This window comes from Lepidochelys kempii, chromosome 28 (genome assembly GCF_965140285.1).
Source record: "Lepidochelys kempii isolate rLepKem1 chromosome 28, rLepKem1.hap1, whole genome shotgun sequence".
In the NCBI taxonomy this organism is placed as follows: domain Eukaryota; kingdom Metazoa; phylum Chordata; order Testudines; family Cheloniidae; genus Lepidochelys; species Lepidochelys kempii.
In genome coordinates, this window is record NC_136407.1 from 3603717 (window position 1) to 3622369 (window position 18653).

An 18653-nucleotide genomic window follows, 5' to 3' on the forward strand; every position below is an offset into this window, starting at 1 on the left:
TTTCCCTCCACCTCCCATAGTTTCCCAAGACACAGTGTTCTGAGCTCTCCGTGCTTAGGAATCGTGGTTTGATTTCTTTGATCCTAAACCACTAGGTTTGGAGATAAAAGAGTCACAGTCCCAGAAGGAGATTTTTTAATGAATCTAAAACCATGTGATCATTCTTTGTTTAAACCCCATTTTTCATCTATAGGCAAAGCCACTTCTTGTCTTTTCCCTTCTGAGTTGGGATTGTTTTTGGATGGGAAGGCTGGTTGTTTTTTCACATTATGATGATGCTAAAACTTTCCTAAATCACATGACTCAGTAACTGTGAGACAGCATGGAGTGAAGCAGGTTTCAAAGGATGAGAAGAGAAGATGATGGAAGAATCTGTTGTCCTGATTCTGAGTCATCAGGTGTATCCTGTTCTGGAATTTAACATTCTGTGAAACAAAAAAGGTTCTTACCCCTCGGTGAGAGGTGGGTTTTTCTCTCTCTCCTGAAGGCCATTTCATTACATAAATGGACATTAGTTTTGTTTGACAGAATGTAACATATTTCCTGGGGAATTTGAACCAAATGGTAAAATAGATTCCATTTTTTTTCTTTTTCTTTTGCTATTTTCCCACCCTGCCATGATGATCCGGAGAAAGTCCAAGTGCAGTTCAGTCAACAGGAGAAAATATGCCAAGTTATTGGACATGCTAACAAAGCCATAGTAGTTTGTTTAAATCTCTGCTCTGAAATCGTGGTCTACAGCAGACCCCAAACTGTGCAACTAACTGAAGCAAGTTCAGATGATCACAGTGCGGTTCAATTGTTTAGGTCAATATGTCTCAGACGATCCAAGGAGAGAATTCCAAAGTAAGAGGCATGGAAGGGTGCAAAATCCCCTTGTATTTGGTTCTCAAACTGGTTGTGTCCCAGGCCCTACAGGAGGTTACTCCTGAAGATCTCGCCTGGCTAACCTTGTGAATTAGGAAATGTTGTCCTGAACTATGCAGATCTGGAGGAAAGAGAAGTGGTGCTTTGCTGAACTCACCCTTTCTAGTTGGTGCAATTGTGTATAAAATGAAATCAGTGTTGAATGTGAGACAGCTGCAGAAAAATAACTTCTCATAGAAACCCCATAGAAACCTCATAGAAACTCTGGTAACTCAGTGAGACTCGGATACAGGGCTGTAATCTGGTTCCTAATTTAGATCAATGACACCATCTTGAAGAAATAAACTGGGCATGTTTGAGAGGCCATTCTTCACTACAATTACCCAGATTTTGGGTGGTCTGGTAAAGGATTCTACCATGTAAATTTACCCTGACAAAGGCAAAGGATTTGCAAGAACTCAGGTAGAAATAACAGGCACACACTTGTTCATTTTCACCACAGAGAAGAAGCTGGGGTGCACTATGACCCAGGTCAAACTGTTTTTGGAACACCACAGCTGCTACTCTGAAAACTGCCTAGTACAGTGGCACTGATTACATCCCCAAAGGACGCCAGGGTTAGATTGGGAACAATTGTCCTCTACCATTGAGATCCAAAGTTCCATGAGGCAAAGTGAGAAATGGTTGATGCCTTCAGAGGACGTTCCTTCCCCATGGATCCCAGTCTGGCTGCCTGGTCGGACAACAAGGACGTTCATGCTGTGGAAGGGATGGTAACCAATGAAGGAATGAATGGATCAGGCACAGAGTTCAGCCTGCAGCATTCACAAATCTTGTGTCCTGATTCTATGCATTTGTCTTTTAGTTTTGTTCTTGTGTCTTATGCATTTGGAACCCTTCTCCTCCACCTCCTGCTACTTCGGAAGATTACAAAGTGTAAAAAAAAGCACAGGTTGTTTTTTATCATGATGCAAACCTGCCCTCCTAGGAGAAGCTTTCTACCAACACTTATGGCAGAAGACCCAGAGATAACTGATCTATTGGAAGTGGAATGCACCTATATGAGGGGTAAACTGTAATGGCTCACTTGGTCTCAACTGGGATATCAAAGGAAACTAACACATATCATAGAATCATAGAAGGTTAGGGTTGGAAGAGACCTCAGGAGATCATCGAGTCCAACCCCCTGCTCAATGCAGGACCAACCCCAACTAAATCATCCCATTTAGGGCTTTGTCAAGCCGAACCTTAAAAACCTCTAAGGATGGAGATTCCACCACCTCCCTAGGTAACCCATTCCAGTTCTTCACCACCCTCCTAGTGAAATCATGTTTCCTAATATCCAACCTAGACCTCCCCCACTGCAACTTGAAGCCATTGTTCCTTGTTCTGTCATCTGCCACCACTGAGAACAGCCGAGCTCCATCCTCTTTGGAACCCCCCTTCAGGTAGTTGAAGGCAGCTATTAAATCCCCGCTCACTCTTCATTTCTGCAGACTAAATAAGCCCAGTTCCCTCAGCCTCTCCTCGTAAGTCATGTGCCCCAGTCCCCTAATCATTTTTGTTGCCCTCCGCTGGACTCTCTCCAATTTGTCCACATCCTTTCTGTAGTGGGGGACCCAAAACTGGACACAGTACTCCAGATGTGCCCTCACCAGTGCCGAATAGAGGGGAATAACACTTGCCTCGAACTGCTGGCAATGTTCTTACTAATGCAGCCCAATGTGCCATTAGCCTTCTTGGCAACAAGGGCACACTGCTGACTCATATCCAGTTTCTCGTCTGCTGTAATCCCCAGGTCCTTTTCTGCAGAACTGCCACTTAGCTAGTCTGTCCCTAGTTTGTAGCAGTGCATGGGATTCTTCCATCCTAAGTGCACTTGTCCGTGTTGAAATTCAGTAGATTTCTTTTGGCCCAGTCCTCCAATAAGTCTAGGTCACTCTGGACCCTACTCTAGCATATCTACCTCTCCCCCCAGCTTAGTGTCATCCGTGAACTTGTTGAGGGTGCAATCCATCAGATCATTAATGAAGATGTTGAACAAAACTGGCCCCAGGACCGACCTCTGGGGCACTTTGCTTGATACCATCTGCCAACTAGACATGGAGCCATTGATCACTACCCGTTGAGCCTGACGATCTAGCCAGCTTTCTATCCACCTTATAATCCATTCATCCAATCCATACTTTTTTAATTTGCTGGCAAGAATACTGTGGGAGACCACATCAAAAGCTTTGCTAAAGTCAAAGTATACCATGTCCACCACATTCCCCATATCCATAGAGCTACTTATCTCATCATATAAGATTTTGCAATCTTTAGATGTGTCATTGGTACCAATGAAAAAGAAATTAAAAATGAATTTATTGGTTAAAGAGTAAGATGCTAATGATGTGATAACCTGAATTATATTGGAAAACTGAAGTATATGTTGTTGTTTTTTCCTTTTTGTTACTAATATAGGCAATGGTGGTTAATGCTGGAAAGTTTATTTGGGATAATTCATCCCCCTTGGACAGAGGAGTTCTGACATCAAACCTTACTCCAAAGCCTGGGGTGGGAGAAGTAATGGATCTGAGAGTACAAACTCCATAGAGAATTTAATTATTTGTATTTCAAATGGAATTCATTTGGGTAAGTGCTAAAGTAAATGTCTGTAAAGAGGAAAACAATGTGTGTGACTGTTTCCCTCGTTAGATTTTAAGGATCATGGAGTTCCCACCTTCTCTTGTTTGCAAAGGAAAGACATGAGATGTGTCATGAGATACACATACTGTGATAAACTCAGGACAGACAGCTGCAATGGGTGTGTGTGTAGACAAAACAGTCCCAGAAGGGTAAAAGGCCCTCCTCCCTATCAACTGAGGAGAGGTAACTACAGGTCAATCAGGTTCAGCTGAGAAGGGGTTACCAGAGAATCAATTAGGATCAGCTGAGAGGCAGTTACCTGAGGTCAATTAGGGTCAGCTGATTCCAACTAAGGGCTGCCTGAGACCTTTTTAAAATCTCCCCTGTTGGGAGAAGAAGGAAGGATGAGAGAGAGAAGGAGTCAAGCTGCTAGTAGGCTAGGAGCAACAAGACAGCAGGGGAGGCTGCATTCCCTCTCATAAGGGAAGAAAACCAAGCCCAAAAGACAGGCTGGGAGAAGGAGCGGACTGCCCCTGTGCATCTTAGAAGGGCTGTTTTACGCCAGCCTGTCTCACCAAGGCTAAAAACAGCTGAGGCTGGTGAGACCGAGGTGGTACCTTGCCACAATACTTATTAATAAGAATTGTGATGGATGCACAACACACAGTGAGTATTTTATCTTTTAAAAACTCCTGCAACCGATTTTATTTTTGGTGCTGAGATTCCTTTTCCTTTTGAGGAGGGTAGTTCTTAGAGGAAGGTTTCAGAGTAGCAGCCGTGTTAGTCTGTATCCACAAAAAGAACAGGAGGACTTGTGGCACCTTAGAGACTAACAAATTTATTTGAGCATAAGCTTTCGTGAGCGACAGATCACTTCATCAGATGCATTCAGTGGAAAATACAGTGGGGAGATTTATATACACAGAGAACATGAAACAATGGGTGTTCCCACAGCTCACTTCATCGGATGCATACTGTGGAAAGTATAGAAGATCTTTTTATACACACAGAGCATGAAAAAATGGGTGTTTACCACTACAAAAGGTTTTCTCTCCCCCCACCCACTCTCCTGCTGGTAATAGCTTATCTAAAGTGATCACTCTCCTTACAATGTGTATGATAATCAAGGTGGGCCATTTCCAGCACAAATCCAGGGTTTAACAAGAATGTCTGGGGGGGGGGGTCGGAAAAAACAAGGGGAAATAGGTTACCTTGCATAATGACTTAGCCACTCCCAGTCTCTATTCAAGCCTAAGTTAATTGTATCCAATTTGCAAATGAATTCCAATTCAACAGTCTCTCGCTGGAATCTGATTTTGAAGTTCTTCTGTTGTAATATCGCAACTTTCATGTCTGTAATCGCATGACCAGAGAGATTGAAGTGTTCTCTGACTGGTTTATGAATGTTATAATTCTTGACGTCTGATTTGTGTCCATTTATTCTTTTACGTAGAGACTGTCCAGTTTGACCAATGTACATGGCAGAGGGGCATTGCTGGCACATGATGGTATATATCACATTGGTGGATGTGCAAGTATACGAGCCTCTGATAGTGTGGCTGATGTTCTTAGGCCCTGTGATGGTGTCCCCTGAATAGATATGTGGGCACAGTTGGCAACGGGCTTCGTTGCAAGGATAGGTTCCTGGGTTAGTGGTTCTGTTGTGTGGTATGTTGTTGCTGGTGAGTATTTGCTTCAGGTTGGGGGGCTGTCGGCAGGCAAGGACTGGCCTGTCTCCCAAGATTTGTGAGAGTGTTGGGTCATCCTTCAGGATAGGTTGTAGATCCTTAATAATGCATTAGAGGGGTTTTAGTTGGGGGCTGAAGGTGATGGCTAGTGGCATTCTGTTATTTTCTTTGTTGGGCCTGTCCTGTAGTAGGTGACTTCTGGGAACTCTTCTGGCTCTATCAATCTGTTTCTTCACTTCCACAGGTGGGTATTGTAGTTGTAAGAATGCTTGATAGAGATCTTGTAGGTGTTTGTCTCTATCTGAGGGGTTGGAGCAAATGCGGTTGTATCGCAGAGCTTGGCTGTAGATGATGGATCGTGTGGTGTGGTCAGGGTGAAAGCTGGAGGCATGCAGGTAGGAATAGCGGTCAGTAGGTTTCCGTTATAGAGTGGTGTTTATGTGACCATTGCTTATTAGCACTGTAGTGTCCAGGAAGTGGATCTCTTGTGTGGACTGGACCAGGCTGAGGTTGATGATGGGATGGAAATTGTTGAAATCATGGTGGAATTCCTCAAGGGCTTCTTTTCCATGGGTCCAGATGATGAAGATGTCCTCAATGTAGCGCAAGTAGAGTAGGGGCGTTAGAACAATGCTTCCTCAGCTCTCGTCCCCTAACGCCCCTACTCTACTTGCGCTAAATTTGTTAGTCTCTAAGGTGCCACAAGTCCTCCTTTTCTTTTTGCGGATACAGACTAACACGGCTGCTACTCTGAAACCTGATTTAAATTTAGAGATCCTCCCTCCATTTCTGCTTTATGCCTCATTCCTATACAGATGTGAACACAAAGAAACCTTTGGGGACTACTTGCAGCTACTTCTTTGAAGATTTTTTAATTCAATAATTGCTGAGTCCTACCCGCATTAAGAACAGTGGATTTTATGCCCAGGAGCTTGGCTAAAGGCAAAATAATGGGCTAAGGTTTGTTACCCCCATGGCCAGTGCTGGAATTCACTATATTATCCCAGCACAAAGGCCGGACTATTGCACAAAAGTTCCTTTCATCTAGTTTTTCTTTTAGTGCCATCTGTGGCTGTTATTGTTTGTTCATTCAAGCCACAATCAGAGATGGGTGTTACCCTGACACACAGGGAACATAAAGAAGTCCACGAGCATGCAGAGTTTCAGAAATATACTAAAGCCCAGGTTTTTTACTTCTCGCTGTTGAATCGGATTGCAATGTGCGACTAAACAGGGAAATACTCAACCTGGTGCTAGAGTAAGATTCCAGTCTGCAGTGAATAAGGCGCTGAGAGGAAGATCCTGGGGCAAGTGTCAGGGACGCACACCCTCCTTTGCTGGTTATAAAATAACAGCAGCCCCAGCTCCAAGGGCAATAGCTCACTGGCTGAACTTCAAGCAGGGGCCCTTTCTGTGCATCACTCATCCTGGTGTGACTCAATAACAGTCACTGTGGGCCAAATCCTCCACTAAACAACAATAAAAAAACACCCTCCCCACAAAACCTCCAGAGCTGGGGGATCTGTGCCAAGAGAACAGAACTAGGAACCAAGGCAAGACAAGGTACCAGGGCCAGCTGGCACCTGCGGCCAGGTTCGGGGAGGGGACAAGAAGAGGCTGCAGATGCACAAGAGTTTCCACGAGGTCGAACACTGCCAGAGACAGGTTTTTCCGCTCGTGGCTCCCTGCAGAGAAAATGCGTTCCCCTGTAAAAGCAGCCCCTTGGGGAATGGATAAACCAGCCACATGGTGGCGCCATCCCTTCAGGGCTGCAGCAGCAGGCACAGGCCTGCACAGGGGCTCAGGGCACATCTACACTGCAATTGAAAACCCCAGGGCTGGGGTGGAAGATAGCAGGGAATCCTTGAACTGAGGCATCCTGGGCATAACTTGGGGGATCTGTGCTTTGCTCCACACTGGGGATATTTGCACACAGCTGATTAGGAATCTGCCCACAGGTGAAATGATGGGGAAGTTGGGAACTGCTCTGCCCACTTACTTCTCCTTCTGCCCCTTTCAGTCTCTCTCTCCCTCTCAGGCTGGGAGACTTTGGTCACTTTCCTCTTCCCAGCCAGCGGTGATCCCTCTCCCCGAGCTAGATCGGCTTCTGAAAGGGCTAGCCAGGTGCCAGAGCGCGTGTGTGAGTGTTTCAGTAAATACAGCGGCTCTGGCGAGTCAGACACATGGGTGGTGAGCAGAGAGGGGGGCTGGCTGCGGCCGGAGAAAGCCCTGCCTTGCCCCAGTGATCGCTGCTGCAGCGCGGGTTAGTGTTTGCAGGACACACACAGGAAGGGGCTGGAGCAGCTGGGAGCAGGGAGGAGCGAGGAGGAACTGGGGAGAACAAAGAACGGAGACCAGGTATTGTTCCAAGCTGCTGCTCTGCCTCTGTTGTGACTGGAAGCCCAGCAGGAGCAGCTGTTGATTCCCCAGCTGGGGAGAGACCAGCATTCAAGCTTCTTGTGTCTCCAGCTGAAGTGGGGGGAAGTTTCTCCAGCTGGAGCCAGCCCATAGGGCAACCCTGGGCTCTGCAGACACCAAGCCTGAGCCGAGACTCCAGGTAATTGAGAGAGACCCTTGGGTGGGGGTGGGAGAACTGGGCACGGGCAGGAAAGTGACTCTGAGCACAGAGGGATCCTGAGATCTTGTGGCTTTTGCACATCGGCTCCCTTGGTGCTAATGAACTTGCGGGAAGGGGCAGGACGGGGGTGGGTGGGTCTTAGCTGCAAAGGAAACTCCCACCCTCAGGCTGTCTCCAAGCTCCGGCCAGGATCTGCCCCAGAGAGGCAAAATGTGGGGAAAGAAATCGGGCCCCAGTGGGGGGTTCCCCCTTGTGTGTCTGGAAGTGTCAGGGAGGGGAAAGACAGTGTGACACTCTGGAGATTGAACGACCTCTGTGCAGGCAGAGCATCCCTGGAGGGGGAAGAACAGGACCCTCTCCTCTCAAACATCCATAAAAGTCTCTCCAGTTCTTCCTCCTTTACTCCCCAATTATTAACCAATCCCAGCTGCTGCCGCCTCCACCCACAACTGCCCCAAGCAAGTCCCTCCCCAGCTATTACTTGCCAATTTCCTGTCCATCCCCTGCTGGCTCCTTCCCAGCTTAAAGCAGCTTTAAAAAGGTTTCCCTGCTCAATGGTGGGAGGTGGTCAGGTGGTGGTGGTTTATTAAATATTTCGATATGGTCCCTTCAAACCTTACCAGTTTTCCCCTCTAGCTAATGACTAGAATCCCCCAGATCTTGGTGTTTTCCCTCTCATATAATCAAATATTTAAGTTTTGACCCATTTTCTCACCAATTCCCAAAGATTGATATAAAATACTAGGGCTGTCAAATAATTCAAAAAAATTAATCGTGATTAATTGCACAATTGAAAAATAACAATCACCATTTTAACTGTGCTGTTAACAATAACAGAATACCCTTTTTAAATATTTTTGGCTATTTTCTATATTTTCAAAAATATTAGTTTCAATTACTACACAAAATACAAAGTGCTTACTTTGTTATTATTTTGTTGACCTGAATTTTATGGGTTAGTTCTTATGGCTTGCCACTGATCGCATCCAACTGGAAGATTTATAGGTTCTTGTACAAGTCAGACTACAGGGTCCAAGAACTCAGAGAGCTCTATATTGGGAGAGGACTCTCAGGGTGCTTGGCAAAAACACTTACACTGAGGACAATACCAAATTGATAAAAACTTTATTGAGATTAACGAAAGAATAATAAATGCTATGAAACTTATGACTGCAAAACAGTAAAACAATTCCAAAACTTCTGGTGGTAATATTCCTATTATAAGTACCTTAACACAGTCTCAGCCTTCCTTGAGGACCCGGTAATAGGAGATGAAGGACCAGCCTTACTCCTGGCATGTCCGATAACACAATGGTGCTGGCTTCCCCAATAGTTAGGAATGTTGAGTAGTTATAGTATACTACACAAGCTGAGCATGATGGACGATTGTTCTCCTATATTCTATAGACTAAGAAAAGAAAGAGCTAAAGTCTAAAAAGCGCTCAAAACTCTTCCTTACAAGGTATTTTATAGGATCCTGACGCTATGTCATGCAGGCCTAAGCTACTTATTTGGAATCTTATTTCCATACCCTAAGAAATTTATCAGTACTTTTATCCTTTCGGTTAGTGGATTATGACATTTACTCTCTATATATTAATAAGGATTATCTCACTCCCAAAACTGCCAACCTAGGCTCTCTTGGTGACTTCCAGGTTGAGGTATACCCTGCGGTTACCAACCAGTTGTAGATGCTGGATAAACCTGTTCAGTGTTGTGTAGAGTTCCTCCCTTTGGTTCCCCAAAGTTTAGGGACCATTCCTATCTGTGCCAAAGGTTACCAGCCTTTATGCTGATTTACTCTTAACTGATTATACTTTTAGCTGTTTAGCAGATCTTATTGGATACAGGCCAGTGGGCTTCTTGCATTTCAGCAAAACTTATTCCATGCATAATTATTAGGAAACACATATCATATGCCTCAACACATCCTAAATTCATAGGAATTAATACTGACAACATAAGAATAAAATGGATTAATTCAGAAAGAGAAACATATTATTCGATATGGGTGGCTGGATTAGTAGGACATAATAGCTATCAAAACAATCCTATGGGTTACAAATCCCCCCTTTGATGGGGGGTGATTACTAAAGAACCCGATCACACTGACAAAGGGATAGATAGTTCATGTGTGGGAATAGGCTCTATTTCTTGATATATCTCTTATCATGAGCATTATAGAGGCATAATCAGTTGGTTGTATCGGAGGTGTTTTCCTTTGTAACTTCTTGAGTTTCCACTGCATACATCCTAAAGTTATAAAAACAATTTCTGTTGTAATACCTTGGATAATAATCCATCCTTTTAATCTAATTTCCTTCCAGGGAGAATCTACTTCTTGGCCTTTCCCATCTAATAACTGGATGATTGCTTGATTAGCCTTATCCACATCATTTGTAATTTGGATAAGGTAGGTTTCCTTTCGGGATACCAATTGTTTTAATTGTAGTTCCAGAGGGGGATTATGTACTAAAAATGTTGCAGTATATTGAATAGTCAAATTCTGATAGGAGGGATCAGACTGAACAACAGTTGTGTATTTTCAAAGGCAGGAATAGGGGAAATCACTTGATTTCCAATTGAGTTAAACTGCTTAGGAGTAAAACAGAAGTCTGGATCTGTGACCTGACATGCCAAGAAACCATATAGGAACCTTTCCTGGTTGGTTACTATGCAAAATTGACTATTTCCAGCATAGGTCACCCTCTCCACAGGAGTCTTCCATCTGGTCAGTTGGACCATACACTCTAGTGGTGATTGATTCTGGATCTCTCCCTGCAGTTCACACAAGATAGTACTTGCCTCAAACACATTACGTCTGCAGATATACCGAGGCCCCTTTTTAGAGCAACAGGCCATCTGCAGAACTTTCCATGTTTGGGGTTGCAGTGTGATAGACTACCAAGGGAGGCACATTGACACATTCCTTGTAGATGCCATCTGCGAGGTGACCTATGGACTGTACTGCAGCCAACCACTTATACACATCCTTGTCTGAGTCAAACACAGGTAAAGAGACTGTGAATGAAACATACAAGGATTGTGCTACAACACAATTTTGAGAAAATAACTGTCTCAGTTGGGATGTGGTGTCACAGACCCCCTTTGTCTCATAATTCCAACGGATACATGTGGACATGCAATCAAACATACAGATCTCTCCCCTTCAGGCCTTTCAAAACATTTAGGGCAATACCAATTCAATAATTGCTCATCTTTAATTAGATTGGGGATCCTTCCCAATTCTAGGGATTGCAATGCCTCAGTGATAGTGTTAGACATAGTCCCCATATGCAAAGCAAATAATTTCCTTTCCTAATGATTGGTCTTTTTGCCAATCATTATTATGAGCAATTAGCTGGTTAATTTTGCATGGAGTGTCATTGAATAGTCGTGCTATATCATACATGTTATAAATAGTAAAACGTTCCTCCTGTGACAGCTCTTGTATGCCTTGCAACATTGGATTCATCACTTGATTAGCTTCCTCTTGTATTACATAATTTATGTGCTTGCGGATTTTCCAAACATCAATACGGTTCCACATTGACATCCCTGAACCAAATAGTCCTAACATGGATCCCAGAACTCCCAGTGGATTTAAGCTACGTTTTTGTCCAGAGGTATATGATTTTGTTTTGTTATCTGCCCCCAACATTGATATGTTTCGTACTCGTTGCTGACAAGTTACAATCTTATCCACAAGGAGTACTGAGAAGAAGGAAACTACTTTGGCGTATTCAAACTTCCCCAGCTGGACAAGCTTAACACCACAGCAATATGCATAAATTGAACTTGGTTAATATACCGAACATGGGTGTTGTGGTGAGACCAATGGCTGATCCTGGGTTTGTTGCTGGTCAAATCAATACACCACCAATGGTGGTGTCAGAGTCCTAGTCAATTATTGGGTTGTGAACCTTAAGTTCAAAAGTCACATTCAATATGTATTTCTTATCTCCTAATTTAGTCTGAAAGGTAGCTATAAGACAGACTTCATATAGCCCTTCATTTTCATATTCTACCCTGTGTAAGGTTAGACTTCCTCCAGTTACAGAGTTTTCACAATTGGCCTTGCGTTTCCAATCCCCGTAGGGAATTCCATGTCTGAGGGATGTGGAATTGGTTAGTGAGGAGATATAGGTGTTACATCCTCCCCCCTTTGAATCCTCATCTAATGGCTGAATTTTTTTCCAACCACTTGATGGCAGTGATGTCACCCGTTAATTGATATTTAAAGGTGACTACTTCCCCTCTAAATCCTGTGACATGTTGGATTGGATGGATGGTTGATGAATTCAGGACGGGGTTCCAAATTTACAGTTTCTGGAAACTCATTTATGTGAGGCAGTCAAACAATTAATTTAGTATGGCTCTACCAAATGCAATTATTAGGCAATGGTTGAAGAACTGTACAAATTCCTGCTTGATATCTGCCAGACACAATATATAATGTACCCACATATATATCATTAGTCCAGGCGGATAGTTTGGTCCACCGTTTTATTGCTGTGACTAATTTCCCCTGATTTTGTGTGTATTGCCAACTTATGATTACCTCATGCTTCTAACTTTGAATCATGTGAAGGTGAAGATTTAGCCTTAGTCTCCTCTTTCTAACCCCAAACAATACTCACCATCGAATCAACACTTAATATGTTTACAAGATGTGGGAATGAGTCCATAGAGCCATTTGCCAGCAAATTGGCATATAGCTTTAAAGTAAGTTCATTGCCTTGATGGGTGATAATGGGTCATTCAGTCTCTGTTGGCGGTATGATAAGTTTTAAGTGTTCAAACACCTGAGTGTGGAGGCATCGTTGGGTATTATGGTCCTGGGCAGCTTGGTGTACTTTGTGTAGGAGTCTAGTCCCAAAGTCTTGATGTTGGTTTAGCCCTACCCTCAGGGCAAAGATGAAGGAGTAGCAGATCAGAAATCCCAATGTCCATTTCATGACTGCAATCCTCTGAACTCCAACTATGGCGGGTTCTTAGGAGACAATTCAGCTAGCTCCTGGGAAGCAAGCTGCTCCTGGGACCTGGATGATTGCTACAGCTTTAACTGGTTAGCATGGTAGATTTTTATCTTTAGCACGCTTGCCTCCTGTTACTCTAAACTTGTACACTGCTGAACTCAGTTCATCAATGATTCAGAAAGGTCTGATCCACCGATTACACAGCCTATGCTCTGGTGCTTTGTAGGATAACAGCATTACTAGATCACCAACCTCCCAAGTATTCTCTCTTTGGGTTTTATTGAAGTCGGCCTTAGCCTTATGCTTTGATTTCCCCAATTTAGCAGCTACCTGCAGATGGACCTGATTTAAATGTTCCTGCAGATTTTGCAGGTAGGTATCCATTTTGATTCCCTCCAACTGAGTGCCACTGGTGTGCCAAATTAGGTGTTCTGGCAACCTCATACTTCGGCCTGTCATTACTTCAACGGGTGTCTTATCGGTAGACACAGCAGGAGTTGCCCTTAGTGCCATAAGAATTAGAGGCATGAGGGAATCCCAGTTGCATCCACTGGCATCCACCAGTTTCCTCAACATTACCTTTATGGTCTGATTTATACGTTCCATCATCCCAGATGACTGTGGTCTGTGTAGCATGTGTAGTCTCTGTGGGACTCCCATTAGTTTAAGACAGTCTTTGAAGAACTGCCCTGTGAAATGTAATCCCTGGTCTGATTCCACTTTCACAGGGATCCCCCAACAAGCGACTTGTTCTACTAGGACCTTGGCTGTGGCCTTTGCAGTATTGGTCTTCAAAGGAAAGGCCTCCACCCATTTTGAGAGAGGATCACCAACCACCAAGAGATATTGGCTGCAGGTTTCACAGTAGAGGGCCTATGAAATCAATCTCCAAAGCCATCCATGGACCTTCATACACCTGAGATTGTAATGGTGCATTATGCTTGGAAGGAGCATGCTGACTTGGGCGCAAGTCAAACAGTTGTTACAGTACTGTTGTACATCTAATCTAAGAAGAGGCCACCATCCCACGGTTAAGAGACATTGGACAGTTTTGTCTAATCCCTGATGTCCCCCTGTTGGAGTATCATGGACCATGTATATAATTTCCTTTCTTAGGGAGGTTGGAACCACACACACTGGAAAAAGGTCTCCCATGTACATAACGATTTTATCCACCACCTGTAGATACTGTCTGTACCTCCCATATACAGGGTCAATATAGATGACCAGTCTCCTTCTGTCTTGGAGAGCTCTCCACTATATCTTTGTCTAATGCTTGCATCTCCTTTAAGTCGGGAATGTCAGTCTCTACCATCTTGGCAGCAGCAATGGAACCAAGGGTTATGAAGGAATGTGCTAAGTCTTTTTCTTTCCAAGGTTCCCCTGATCGAGCTCCCTCTCTGGCTAGGCTATCGGCCTTTCCATTCTTGATCACATAGGGTTGTGATTTGGAATGAGCCTTGACCTTTTTCAGCATGACAGGCCACCCTGAGATAGGATTTTTAAAGCCAGGTCACAGATGTACCTTAACAGTGATGCATACTTGATTGGGGACCCATCAGAGGATGTGAACTCATTTGTTTCCCAACAGGGCAGGAACTCAGTGAGAGAACTGCACACCCAAATGGAGTCTGAAAACAGACCAACACACTGGTACTAGGCTTTAAGGGAGGCCTGTACACAATACTCCAGTACAGAAGCCACTGCTGCTAACTCAGCATATTGGGCCGAATGTGGGGTACATGATTGCTTTTTCCCCCAGGCATTCCTTTGGGAGGGAAGACATAAATCCCAAAGCCAGTGCACGAATTCCCTTGAGGATCATGATAGCTTGATCCGTCCACAAAGAAGTGGTGTCCTTTAAAGGAATCTCTCTCTTGGATTAGAGGCAGGAAGAAGACTTTCTACCATTCCCTTTGGACTCTGTTCATTCGTGTCTTGACAGTCATGGGGCTCTCCTTGCTACAGTGAGGCTGTGGGGCAGCAAAGATGGTATCCTAACAGGTTTTACTGCGATATCCTTCTCCTGTAACAACAATGCCGAATGGGCTAGGTGGGCGTTGGAAACCTGACCATCTTTAACCCGATTAGATAGCAGAAACTGAAGGGTTGTGCGCAATGAGTGTAATATAATTGGGCTGAGGCCAACTAGGAAAGCAAAATGCTGTATGGCCCAACTAATGGCCAGTAAGTACTTCTCACATTTGTCATATTTTAAGTTCTACTGGAGACATTAAACATGAGGCATAGGCCACAGGTCTGAATTTTTCATGCCTTTTTTGGGAAGCAACAGCTGCTAATGCATTAACACTTACCGCCACCTCCAGGTGATAAGGTATCTCAGGATTTGGAGTGATCAACATCGGAGCCTTGACAAGGGCCTGCTTCAGTTGGGACACTGCTTCCGTGTATTGTTCAGCCATTCCCATAGAACATCCTCCTTTAGCAGTTGGTACAAGGGATTTACAATGGAAGCAAAATTAGGAATGAAATCCCTGTGGAACTCAGTTTAAGCCCAAAAAGGATCTTAATGCCATTAGGTCCTCTGGTATTGGCAACTTTTGGACTGCCTCCACCTTTTGCTGTGAGGGAGTTCAACACCATTTTGTCAGAGTCAGAAAGAAAGAGACAGTGGTTTTCATTAGTTGCGCCTTGGCAGAGTTGCCCTTTAATCCCGCTGTGATATTATTGAATGAACTGGGACCGTATAGATCATTGTTGCAACCAAGGTCCTGTAGTGGCACCAAATCTTGTACAAAGGGGGTCAAATAAGGTATTTAGGATGAGGTTATGGTTTGCTGGTTATGATTATGCTATCTGTATATGTGTATTGTTTCTGTATTTAAAGTTATAGTATTGGCTCTATACTGTCTGTATTTCAAACTTATGCTATGCTTCTGGGTGACACCCCAGACAAGTTGGTGTCAGCTCTGCCTAGTCTGCTTGATGGCCCATTAAGGACCATCAGCGATACCACTGACCGACTGAGAAATGGCAGACACGCCTTGTGACTAAGCAAGGTATGCAGGGACATGCCTATGGACAGAACTCTGAGGTTTTTCCAGGCCATGGGATGGACAGCTTGTCTTTGAGACAAAGAAAGAAAGACCACATGGCAAGAGACTGTAAAAAGCTGCTGCAGCTCCTCCATCTTGTCTTCAATCCTGCTTCATACCTCTGGAGGGACTCTGCTGCACTGAAGCTTTGAACCAAGGACTGAAAGACCCATCCCAGTTGTGGATATGCTCCAGAGACTTGATTTGAACCTGCAGTTTATGCCATCACTGCTATAAGCCTGAACCAAGAACTTTGCCGTTACTGTATGTCATTGATTCCATTTAACCAATTCTAGCTCTCATCTGTATCTTTTTCCTTTTATGAATAAACCTTTAGATTTTAGATTCTAAAGGATTGTCAACAGTGTGATTTGTGGGTAAGATCTGATTTGTATATTGACCTGGGTCTGGGACTTGGTCCTTTGGGATCGAGAGAACCTTTTTTCTTTTACTGGGGTATTGGTTTTCATGACCATTTGTCCCCATAACGAGTGGCACTGGTGGTGATACTGGGAAACTGGAGTGTCTAAGAGAATTGCTTGTGTGACTTGTGGTTAGCCAGTGGGGTAAAACCGAAGTCTTCTCTGTTTGACTGGTTTGGTTTGCCTTGGTGTGCACAGAAACGCCAGCCTTGGGCTGTAACTGCCCTGCTTTAAGCAATTTGTCCTGAATTGGCACTCTCAGTTGGGTCCCAGCATTTTTACACCCGCTTCCTTAAGACTTTGCAGGAGCTCATCCAGTTTTGCCAAATGCTCCTCCTTGATCCGAGTAGCTAAGCAAAGGTCATCTACATACTGGAATAAAACACTGTTTAGAAAATCACGTCAGGACTTGCCGCATTTGAGCATGGAACAATGCCGGGCTATTTTTATATCTCTGTGGTAATTGAGTCCAGGAATATTGGTCTCCCTGGAAGCTAAATGCAAACCTTTATTGCTACTCCCAGGCCACTGGTAAAGTCCAAAAGCTGTTACTGATATCTAGCACAGAGAACCACTTAGTCAAGGGACTTTATGAGGTCTGGCGTCTTTGCCACAGTAGGGGCACAAGTAGGGGTAACCTGATTTAACCATCTGTAATCAATGGTGAAGCGCCAAGAACCATCTGCTTTCTTTACAGGCCAAACTGGGGATTGGATGTAGAAGTGCTCCCTGTGCCAGCAACAACTTGATAGCCTTGGCTACATAAGGTATAGCCTGGTCTGGATAGGAATATTGTTTTTGGGTGAGCACGTCTTCCCTCATCCACAACAATAGTGACTACCATGCACCTGCAGTCATGTTTGTGTTTAGCAAAAGCATCAGCATGTTTGCAAAGTATGGCCTGTAACGCTGGATAGAGTGCATGTTTGGCTATTAATTTGTCCAGGTGGTATTCATCTGGTTCTGGCCCCTCGACTGGGGTGACCACTAGCAGGCAACCTGTCATAAATATAAAGGGAAGGGTAAACCCCTTTAAAATCCCTCCTGGATAGAGGAAAAATCCTTTCACCTCTAAAGGGTTAAGAAGCAAGGATAACCTCGCTGGCATCTGACCAAAATGACCAATGAGGAGACAAGATACTTTCAAAAGCTGGAGGGGAGGGAGAAACAAAGCCTCTCTCTCTGTGTGATGCTTCTGACAGGGACAAAACAGGAATGGAGTCTTAGAACTTAGTAAGTAATCTAGCTAGATATGCATTAGATGCCATTTTCTTTAATTGGCTGAGAAAATAAGCTGTGAATGGAATGGATATTCCTGTTTTTGTGTCTTTTTGTAACTTAAGGTTTTGCCTAGAGGGATTCTCTATGTTTTGAATCTAATTACCCTGTAAGGTATTTACCATCCTGATTTTACAGAGGTGATTCTTTTTACTTCTATTAAAATTCTTCTTTTAAGAAACTGAATGCTTTTTCATTGTTTTTAAGATCCAAGGGTTTGGGTCTGTGGTCACCTATGCAAATTGGTGAGGATTTTTATCAAACCTTTCCCAGGAAAGGGGGTATAAGATTTGGGAGGGAAAGAAGTTTCCAAACGGACTCATTCCCAGTAACCAGTGTTAGACGTTTGGTGGCAGCAAAAGTCCAAGGGCAAAAGGTAAAATAGTTTGTACCTTGGGGAAGTTTTAACCTAAGCTGGTAAAAGTAAGCTTAGGAGGTTTTCATGCAGGTCCCCACTTCTGTACCCTAGAGTTCAGAGTGGGGAAGGAACCTTGACATGGTGGCAGAGGGTGGGATTAACTTGAAATCATTTCGAGATTTTTTTGAACCAGAAGCACAGATTTGAAAAGGAAATATTTTTTTTTCCTTTGGAAAAAGCAGGTTTTAAAAAAGGTTTTAAACTGAAAGCAGTTAGAGTTTTTTCTTCTCTGCTTTGGTGCCAGAGCAGAGACAAAAGGGAATTGTCTTTTGTGAGCTGGAGTTTTCTCTACCTAAAGGCAGGGTAGTTAACCTCCTGTAGGGAAATTCACTAGTCTTCACAGACCTGAAGTTTTTTTTTTTACCTAAGAGCAACTAGAGGGGTTTTCTGCTCATTTGCCTGCAGACAAAGGTGTTAGGGTTTTTTTTGTTGGTTTTGTTTTTGTTGTTTTTTGGGTTTTTTTTAGGATTTTTCTGTAGGCTGACAATCACTATCAGAATATAGATATCATATTACAGGACAGCAAAATTTTACAAGCCAAGTTTTTGTTTGTTTGTTTGTTTTTTACTGCTAACTCTCGGGTATAAAGTTAGTTAAAAACAGAGACAAAGATGACAGAAACCAAGACACAACACAAATTGGAGTTAGCCAGACTGGAGGCAGCGAAAGAGGCAGAAAAAAACCAAGAGGCTGTCCACAGGAGAGCTATGGAGGCAAGGGCCAAAGAACTGGAGGAGAA

The 18653-nt window shown here is 43.8% G+C and overlaps 1 protein-coding gene across 1 annotated transcript in view; it reads right to left on the minus strand.

Annotated features, from left to right (window-relative positions):
• Positions 1-18653, minus strand: part of LOC140904242 (uncharacterized) — a 165802-nt gene that overhangs the window by 51087 nt on the left and 96062 nt on the right. The gene's annotated exons all lie outside the window — the stretch shown is intronic.